An 11,141-nucleotide genomic window follows, 5' to 3' on the forward strand; every position below is an offset into this window, starting at 1 on the left:
GACACCTGCCTTTATACACACGTGAACTTTAGTGGCATCCCAGTCTTAGTCTGTAGGCTTCAATATTGAGTTGGCCCACCCTTTGTAGCTATAACAGCTTCAACTCTTCTGAGAAGGCTATACACAAGGTTTAGGAGTGTGTCTGTGGGAATGTTTGACCATTCTTCCAGGAGCACATTTGCTAGGTTATGCACTGATGTTGGACGAGAAAGCCTGGATAGCAGTTTCCGCTCTAATTCATTCCAAAGGTGTTCTATCAGTTTAAAGTCAGGACTCTGTGCAGTCCAGTGAAGTTCCTCCACCCCAAACTTGCTCATCCATGTCTTTAGGGACCTTCCTTTGTGCACTGGTGCACAGTAATGTTAGAACAGGAAGGGCCATCCCCAAACTGCTCCCACATATTGTCCAAAATGTCTTGGTATGCTGAGGTCTTAAGAGTTCCCTTCACTGGAACTAAGGGGCCAAGCCCAATCACTGAAAAACAACCCCACACCATTACCCCTCCTCCAATAAATGATTTGGAAAAGTGCACAAAACAAGATCCATAAAGTGAGTTTGGGGTGGAGGAACTTGACTGGCCTGCAACCTCAACCCTATAGAACACCTTTGGGATGAATTAGAGCAAAGACTGTAAAAGAGAGAGAGAGAATGAAAATGAATGATAAAATGTAGGAACTTCTCTTCTGTGTCAACAATAATATATAGAAAAAACAATTTCAGCAACTGACACATAAGTAGTATAGCTAACTTATAACATAGATCATAGAAAAAGGGTAGTGCCCAGAAATAAAGTATCAAACTGTCCAAAATATGGATATATAGCATATAAAGATAGTAAAAAAGCAGTGCAAGTAGAGCAATCTCGGCACAGGTTTTCAGCTCCTTGTGGAGCATATTATGTCCTTTGGGATGGCTATTTGTGAATAAATTTTAATGTTCGATTTTGTACAATAAAAAATTTGTTTTTTACTATGTTTATATGACTTATTTAATTTGACACCTTTACAAGTCCCAGGGTTTGTTACCCTTTCTCCATTTTCCTCCATATATTCTATATGGGATGTGGTGTCGTGATTTGATTAGCTGTGTCCCACAAATAGTTTTATGGATATATAGCAGTCATAACAGAGAAGATCATTTGATAATAGAAAATAGTCCATAAAAGACAAATATATATATAGATAATCAACAGTACAGTGGAACCTCGGATTACGAGTAACGCGGTTAATGAGCATTTTGCAATACAGGCATTTTTTTTAATCATAACTCGGTTTGTGAGTGTTGTCACACAAAATGAGCAGGATTCAAACCTCTGCGGTGTACAGTACCGCATTTGCCCAGAGGTGCGGGGGTGCCCGTGCCGATCGGATCTGTTTGGAAATACTCTGAAAAACTTGAAAATACTTAGTTCCCGAGTGTGTCTGAGCCTTTACGGGGCTTTCCGAATGCAGCCGAACGGATTTTGAGTTTTTCCGAGTCTCTCCGGCGCCCCTCCACCTCTGGCCACATGCGGTATTGCATGCCATAGAAGTCAATGTGGAACAAATTATTTTTGTTTCCATTGATTTCTATGGGGAAACTCGCTTTGATATGTAAGTGCTTTGGATTACGAGCATTCTCCTGGAATGCATTATGCTCGTAATCCAAGGTTCCACTATATATAAACAATAATAACTGTGAATAAAGTTTGAAGACACATATGCTAAATTATATCACTGTAAATAAAGTGAAATTTTACAAACAAAAAGTTCATATAAAGCTGGATTCCATCAAAGAAAGTCTCATGGAAGAAGAGAGTGTTTGGAAATGACGATCATACACCTGAAGGCCTGACACCCATCACCATAACAAAAATGGAGGCTTACCGGAAAGCCAGCAACCCCTCTTACTCAGAGAAGTTACACAGCACTTTTTACATATCTTATCTCTGCCTGGTGTCTGGGTTATGGTGCACAGCTGCTTATTAACATTAGTTCATAGCTCGGATTTAGCCTTTACATGTAGTCCATAAAAGACGTTATATTCAGCAAATAACAGTCTGTAGTGGAGGCCACCATCCCAGTAATCAATATGTAAAACTATCGTGTCCAGACGAATGAACTGTCACCAACAGTAAAATTGCACACTCATCAGACTCACCAGACCATACCCCAGGGGCAGGATGCCTGGCATTGACATCCTGCTGCTGAGCGATTCTGGGTCGCCAGCAACTTAATATGTGAGTTTTATTGTTTTTTACTTTTTCTGTTATGCACCTTAAAGGCTCATACACACGGTAGGACATCCAACAAAATTTCCCTTGGATTTTTGTCTTAATTGATTTGTCCGATCACACCCATAGCATACACACGCTCGGACTTTTCTGCAAACTTTTCTAACACTTTCCCAACATCACGTGGTTTTACTTGCTCTTTACCGCCACCCTTTGGTTAACTTCTGCTATTGTTGGTTGAGTTTAACATTGGTTCTGAGCATGCGCATTTGTACTTTGTCCAAAAGTCCGATGGTTTGCTGTACACACGGTCGCACTTTGCACAATCGGACTTTTCGGAACAGAAAGTTGGTCCGTTCACAGACCCAACTTTTTGTCCGATTGAAGCCAAAAAAGTTGGTCCGATGGAACGTACACACGGTCGGACAAATACGAAAAGTGCCGGATTTTGAAGTTGGTTGGGCAAAAGTCCGACCGTGTGTACGGGGCTTTAGGCTCCATGCACACTGAAGCTGATAAAAGCTATAAAAAAAGGGTTTTTGCAATAGCTTTAATCAGCGTTTTGAGCGTTTTTTGCGTTTTTTCCCACCAAAAAACGTCACTTTGAACTCAAATTTCGGGCGTTCAGAAAAAAAGCCTATAAACTCCAAAGCTCATTAACACTAAAAAATGCCCAGGTAGAGTTCAGTTTATGGGCTTTAAAAAAAAAAGCCAAAACGCCAATAAACTGCAGTTTATCAGCTTCAGTGTGCATGGAGCCTAACGCTTGGAGTTAAAATACTACACTATGAGGCCCCGTACACACGTCCGAGGAACTCGACGGGCAAAACACATCGTTTTGCTCGTCGAGTTCCTTGTGAAGCCGCCGAGGATCTCGGCGAGCCAAGTTTCCCCTTTGACTAACGAGGAAATAGAGAACATGTTCTCTATTTGGCCCGACGAGATCCTCATCGGTTTCCTCGGCCGAAAGTGTACACACGGCCGGGTTTCTCGGCAGAATACAGCTCCGATCGAGTTTCTGGCTGAATTCTGCCGAGAAACTCGGTCGTGTGTACGGGGCCTCAGACTTCTTCTGGGCTCTGGGTGAGCTTATTTATTCCCAGTTGGATCCTGTCCTCCTTCACTGGCATTGATGATTCACTGCCTTATTTCCAGAGATGTTTCCATGTTTTTGAGGCTCATAAGTCCGATGAGTGTGCAATTTTACTGTTGGTGACGGTTCATTTGTCTGGACACGATCGTTTTACATCTTGATGATTGGGATGGTGGCCTCCACTAGAGAATTTTATTTGAGTTGCTGAATATAACATATTTTATGGACTATTCTCTATGATCAAATGATCCTCTATGTTATGACTGCTATTTATCCGTATTTTGGACAGTTTGATACTTTATCTCTTGGCGCTACACTTTTTCTATGATCACTGAGTGACTTCCCGGATAAATCTACAGTTAGCAGGCACAGCAGGCCTTGGGGAAAACAATTTACTTGCAGAGCCTTTTTCCAAGATATACAGGCATCAAAACAAACATAAAACCACAAAATGAATTCTTGCCATGCTGGTTCGACTTTTTAACACATTGGACCCAGAATAAACATCCTGGGGCAACCTACTGCTTCCCAGTCTCCTAACAGCATTAAAGCATATGTTGTGGTGTGAATGAACCCTGAACACCACCCTGTCTACAATCTACCTTATTTCTAAGGGACCACAATTGTCATCATTAAAAGTGGTATTGCAGTCCACAACAACTGTACAAACAGCAACTGCTCCAACCTATTACTGGTCTTAAAGGGGTTTTAAAGGTTTGTTTTTTATTTTCTAAATAGGCTTCTTTAAGCTAGTGCATTGTTGGTTCACTTACCTTTTCCTTCGATTTCCATTCTAAATGTTTTTTTTTCTTTGTTTTTTTTTGTCTGAATTTCTCACTTCCTGTTCCTCCTCAGTAAACTGTTCTGGCTGACTAACCCCCAGCCAGAACATCTTGGATGATGGGGGCAAGCTTACTGGGGAGAAACAGGAAGTAAGAAATTCAGACAAAAAAAAACAAAAAAAAACTTTTACAACCCCTTTAACAGCAAGGAGCATATAGAAGGGAGACGCATGTCAAACAAAAACAAAGGAAAATTCCCAGCTCAATTTACCAGCCAGGCTGCAATAAACCAAATTGTCCTATCTAACAGTTCACGGTAAAAACAGGGGTTTCGTTTGCAACACAAGTGTAAGCTGCAGGGGCTGTGACAAGGCACCCCAGTATTATTTATTATTATTATCTATTTTGAGAGCCTCCATAGTATAAGCACATATATAATAATGGATAGATTGAGGGTAGGCATGCCTGGAGGGAGCCCACTTCTCCTTAACCACTTGACCACTGGGCACTTAACCCCCCTTAATAACCAGACCAATTTTCAGCTTTCGGTGCTTTCACATTTTGAATGACAATTACTCAGTCATACAACATTGTACCCAAATGACATTTTCATCCTTTCTTTCACACAAATAGAGCTTTCTTTTGGTGGTATTTAATCACTGTTGGGTTTTTTATTTTTTGCGCTATAAGAGAAAAAAGACTGAAAATTCTGTAAAAAACAACACATTTTTCTTTGTTTCTGTTAAAAAATTTCGCAAATTAGTATTAACTGGAGAACTGGAGGAATTTTTCTCATACTTTTGCATAATGTGAAAGATGAAGTTATGCCGAGTAAATAGATACCCAACATGTCACCCTTCAAAATTGCACATGCTCGTGGAATGGCGCCAAACTTTGCTACTTAAAAATCCCCATAGGCGACGTTTTAAATATTTTCACTGGTTATATGTTTTTAGTTTCAGAGGAAGTCTAGGGCCAAAATGATTGCTCTCGCTCTAACTTTTGCAGCGATACCTCACATGTGTGGCTTGAACACCATTTTCATTTGTGGGCGGGACTTACGTGTACGTTCGCTTCTGCATGCGAGCACATGGGGACAGGGGCGCTTTAAAAAATATATATTTTATTGTTCACTTTACTTTACTTTATTTTAGTTTGACACGTTTTTCCGCAAAAAATAAAAAATTTTGATCACTTTTATTCCTATTACAAGGAATGTAAACATACCTTGTAATAGGAATATGGCATTACAGGTCGTCTTTACAGTGGGATATGGGGTCAATAAGACCCCATATCTCACCTCTAGGCTGGGAAGCCTGAAAAAAAAACAATCCTGGGTTCGATTGTAGCGTTGAGTCGGTAGAAGCAGGAGGGGGCAGGGTATTGCAGAGTATTGTGGGGTATTGCAGAGTATTGCGGGGTATTGCGGGGTATTTCGGAGTATTGCGGGGTATTACAGAGTATTCCGGGGTATTGCGGAGAATTGCGGGGTATTGCAGAGTATTGCGGGGTATTGCGGGGTATTGCAGAGTATTGCGGGGTATTGCAGAGTATTGCGGGGTATTTCGGAATATTGCAGGGTACTTCAGAGCATTGCGGGGTATTGCAGAGTATTGCGGGGTATTGCAGAGTATTGTGGGGTATTGCAGAGTATTGTGGGGTATTGCAGAGTATTGTGGGGATTGCACAGTATGGTGCAGGGATGGCTGAGCAGAGAGGGCTGCTGCCTCCGCTCTCCCCCCTCTCCTCTCACACTGTACCGTTCGGTACAGAGAGGGGAGGGAGGAACCGGCGTCATCACATGGGAGCGCGATTCTGGGAGGACGTCCTCCCAGAGTTAAGGAACCGCCTTGTAGACGTATTTCGTCTATAAGGCGGTGATTAAGTGGTTAAAGACACAGGGGCACACTGAACACCCAGCAAATATCACAATGGCAGCGAAAATGTCCAGTGTGGCCCCTCAACAAATAGCCAATGGTATAAACAAATGGCACTTGTCCCAACCTATAACTGGCCTTAGAAGGAAGGAGCACATGGAAGAGCTACGCATGTCAAACAAAAACAAAGAAAAATTTCCAGCTCAACTTACCAGCCAGCCTGCAACAAACCAAATTGTCCTGTCTAACAGTTTACATTAAAAACAGGGGTTTTGTTTGCACATATGCATGCATAAGCTGCAGAGGCCACCTCAGTATTATCTGCAGTCCTAATTGTATACATTTTGAGAGCCTCCATAGTAGGTGTGATGGAGTTGATAAAATGATTATTTTGTGTTTATGTTCTCTTTCTCCTAACCACTCAAAAATTGCCTTACTTTCTTATATTGTTTTGTTTCTTTTATTTCTTGATATATATATATATATATATATATATATATATATATATATATATATATATATATATATATATATATATATATATATATATATATATATATATGTGTGTATGTGTGTGTGTATATGCATGCATGTTTCAGTATTCTGTGAGAGGACACTGTTGTTTTCCTTGAACTAAGTCATTATAGAGTTACAGTAAACCTCAGCCCGGAGTGAAGACGAAAAACAGATGTCTTTTAATTACTACTCCCTACTCCAAACCCCCTTCTCCCTCTTTCCACCAACCAAAGCAATATGGCAACTGAGTGAAAAGCCTTGTGGCAAGCAGGGGATGTAACGAGAGAAGACTATATGAATGAACCAATCGGATGCACCCATATGATGATGCTTGCTTATGTCACTTTGTCTATAAAGCTGTGATGCCAATAAAGTTTGGCCTCTTTGTGGGTTGGAAGGCATGGAGGTCTGTGGTCTGAAATATTGTCTATAGGCTACAGGCTTACTTTTGTCATGAATTTGGTTCAGAGGCAGGATAGGTTATGCCCTGGAATTGTGTCTATTTCATTTTGGCACCCAACGCACTCTTTGGATTCTTGACCAGATGCTGCAGGCCGAGATGTGGATGGAGTTGTGTGTTATACTCCTTACTTGTATTCTTCCGCATGGCTGCTCTCCTTTAGCTCATGGTTCGTTTGCTGCTTCTAGGCCACGCAAAGACTGGTAATTTCTTGTCCAAAGTCGCTTTAAAAAGAACCTGTCGCTGATATTTTATGTTATGTTGTGTTCTATGTTGACTTGAATGTGGCTATTTCAGTGGATGTCTGTAGCAGACGGGTAGACAATACTTCCTCATCAGGGTTCCTGAGCTGGAGACTTAATAATTAGGCATGTCTCAGGGTAGATATGTATATATATATGTGTATGGAGGCACTGGATTTCTTCCTAAACCATACTGGTGTTGGGTTAAGTGAGGTTGGCAACATACACATATAGATATGTCTGCTTTGAAGAGAGAGGTCTCGGGTAATAAGGTTATAGGTATAGACACAGAATTTCGATGGTCTGTTTCTTTTAGTAAAGATTCGGACTAAGCGAGGTGTCAAAATAGTCTGGGTTGAAGGAGAGGTGTTTGGTAATGATGTAGCACAGTAAGTCCTCACCAGACTACGTTATACATATGTGTATAGAGACAAAATGCATTTATGTATATTTTTTTAGTTATATATATATATGATACGAACCGAGAAGGTTCGGGGTTAGGGGTTAAAAATTAACGCCCTACAGACAGAGAGGCTAAAATAGCGTGTCATATTCTAACTGTCTGTGTTGTTTACTGTTTGTTCATGTCATAAGTGTATCGTGCGTCTTGCCAGTTCATTTTGCCTATACAGAGACACATGCAGTTTCTGCCTTGAAAAGAATCGCATCCCCCCCTCTCCTGTTGCTGTGGGCCTGTAAATTCTAAAATGGCAGTTTAACCCTGTGTTTGCTGGCTGCTTGAGGCCCTTGAGAAAAAAAAAGGAAATGTTTTTTAAAAGTAAGACAGACGAATTGCAACTGTTTCTTTGTTATATATATATATATATATATATATATATATATATATATATATATGAGTGTACCTGTTTTACACCACAGCAACTGATAACGTTGATGCATAAGAATGGAGTTTTTAGTGACTCACAATACTTATCTTTGAAGCTTATTTTTTAAGCTGAGCTTAATTTAGATATTGAATGACCACTCTACACTGATTTTTATTGTTTTATCAGTCAGATTGTGTAATCTATGGAGCCCTGCCTGTAGTTCTCACTGAGTTCCAGACCAACCTTCCCTCATGCCACTTCCCTCTTGCCACTTATGACCCAGCCATCTCAGCTGAGAAAGCCTCACATGAGCAGTTCACTGTGGCTGACTAATGCTTGCTTTGAGCTAGCTACCCAGATGGTGAAATGTGACCCACGACATGATACATATATGGCTTACTGCCTGTTATACTGTGATGATGTGATGCCCAAGGATGTTAATGCGGCTATTGCCACCATCAAGACCAAGCCTAATGTTCAGTTTATGGACTGGTGCCCTACTGCTTTCACTGATGGTATTACCTATCAAGCACTGACTGTTGTACTGTGGTGATCTGGCCAAGGTTTAAACTGTGTGTATGCTGAGCAACACCACTGCTATTGCAGAAGCATGGGCTCTGCCCGAATGCTGTTCTATGCTGGTGGTCCCTCCCCTTGCAAACAGGCCTTGCTCCAGCCCGACCCATCCTGCCCCAACCCCATGTGCCCAGTATTGAACTACCCCCTCTACCCCCTGTGAACGCAGATGGCATCCTATGGCATCCTATACTGCCCACCGGCCGTTGCCCATACCAGATTCTGTGTTCTGTAACCCACCTACCCTGCTACTCTCCTTCGTTTTGTCCAAGGGGGGTATCATGCCATGTCTCTGGACAAAACAGGAAGAAGAGAATGGCGCAGACCTACCTGCTCCTACCCTAGGTGAACATGATTGCTTTGAGCTCTTGAAGGTGGAAACCGCTCATCTACCCTCTGTCCTGTATGCCCTGATCCCAATGCCTTAACTCACCTTGTATGTTGATGGCTCCAGATTCAGATATGGGGTAACTGAGGTGATAGAGAGTGATCAAGGTCCTAGGTACCACATTAGCATTTCACACACCTTACCACCCTCAGAGCAGTGGGAAAGTGACCCCAAGGGGGAAGCATTCTTTATCCCCTTTTGAAATCTTGTTTGAAACAGCAAGTAGATTAAGTTGTTATTACCCACAACAGTTGCAATTACAGTCTGATACTTTGGTAGATTATGTGACCGCTCTTGAAAAATAATGAACTAATATCCATGTAGGAGTATTTTCTTCCATTCCAGATCCCGATTTAGATACAGGTATTCACTGCATGCTCCCTGGTGATTGTGGGATGGTTAAGAAGTTCTTCCGAAAATATTCTCTGGAGATGAGATATGATGGACCATGTGCCACCCGCATCAGAATGAAACTATATATCTTTTTTCTTATATTTGATTACTGTACTATAGTCTCCTTCCCTCCATTAGACTGGCAGGGTAACATGTTCAGGAACGATATATATGTGTGATATAGGTGATGATTGTGACCACTGGGAATCTGTGGGCTGGAATACAGTTGATGACTGGGGATATAGGCCATAGAGTGCTCTGAACAAAAAAGATAAATATGGAGAGTCATTACTTGAATGAATGAATGAATGAATGAAAAACTTATAAAGCGCGGCGCATGCGAACTGAATCGCTTCTGGGCTTAGCATCTGAATCCAACGGGAAGCGTAGCAGTACCCCAGCTGGTGGTTTTAACCCCCATATGTATATATAGATGCCATAGGGGTCCCAAGGGGGGTCCCGGATAAGTTCCAAGTAGCTGCAGGTTTTGAGTCCCTGAGTCCCATAATCACTGTGATATATTCCATAGGGTAATTCATTAATTAATTAATGTCAGAGTGTAAAAAAGTTCTTTATTGAGGAAACTAAGTTTAATGCTGCATGTAAATGTTTATAATTATTTCAGCCCTAAACCGAAAATGTGTTATTACATGTAGTCATTCAAAGCACAAACAAGGATCAGAACAAAGTTTTAAGAGAAAATTATTGATTACGATTGTGTAAAGAACTGTTTAAAATTCAGATAATGGAAAACAACATGGGGCCAGATCCACATAGCCCGGCGTAATTTTAGGCAGGCGTAGCGTATCGTAGTTACGATATGCCGCCGCTACTTTGAGAGGCAAGTGCTGTATTCACAAAGCACTTGCCTCTAAAGTTACGACGGCGTAGCGTAAATCTCCCGGCGTAAGGGCGCGGAATTCAAATGATGAACAGGGGGGGCGTGTTTTATGTAAAATAAGCTTGACCCCACGTAAATGACGCTTTTTTCGTACGGAGCATGCTCAGTATCATGTCGAATTTTCAAATAAAATTACGCTCGCTCAATGCCTAGACGACGTGAACGTAATTTAAGCAAAGCCCTATTCGCGAACGTTTTACGCAAACGACGTACACAACAGAAAATTCTTCGCTGGCCCGACGTCCATACTTAACATTGCGTACGCCTCATAGAGCAGGGGTAACATTACGCCAAAAAAGCCTTACGTAAACGACGTAAAAAAATGCGCCGGGCGGACGTACATTTGTGGATTGGCGTATCTAGCTAATTTGCATACTCGACGTGGAAATCAATGGAAGCGCCACCTAGCGACCAGCGTGAATATGCACCTTAGATCCGACGGCGTACTAAGACGTACGTCAGTCGGATATAGCCCAGCTTCAGGCGTATCTTGTTTTGTGGATACAAAACAAAGATACGCCGGAGCAACCTAGAAGTTACGCAGCGTATCAATATATACGCCAGCGTAACTGCTTCGTGGATCCGGGCCATGGTATTTAGTGTTTAACAGAAAATCCTACAGAATTGGTTGCAGGAAATAAGAAGTTAAGGATTGAGCAATTTTTACAAAACATTCCAAACTTGGATTTGGTTATTAAATTAAAGGTAGTAGATTGTTCTAATTTACTTATGTTTACCCAGGAAAAATATTAAAATATGAAAGTTTTGTTCAATGTAAAAATTATAAAAATTGTAAAAAAAAAAACTATTGTTAAAAGTTTTTGTAATTGGATATTTCTGATAAAAGTGGAGACTTTGGTTGGGGGAGGAGTTT

General features: G+C 41.3%; 1 pseudogene; it reads left to right on the forward strand.

Annotated features, from left to right (window-relative positions):
* Positions 1 to 6,018: 6,018 nt before the first annotated feature.
* Positions 6,019 to 8,725, forward strand: LOC120932263 (annotated as a pseudogene).
* Positions 8,726 to 11,141: the final 2,416 nt, after the last annotated feature.

This window comes from Rana temporaria, chromosome 1, assembly GCF_905171775.1.
Source record: "Rana temporaria chromosome 1, aRanTem1.1, whole genome shotgun sequence".
Lineage (NCBI taxonomy): Eukaryota > Metazoa > Chordata > Amphibia > Anura > Ranidae > Rana > Rana temporaria.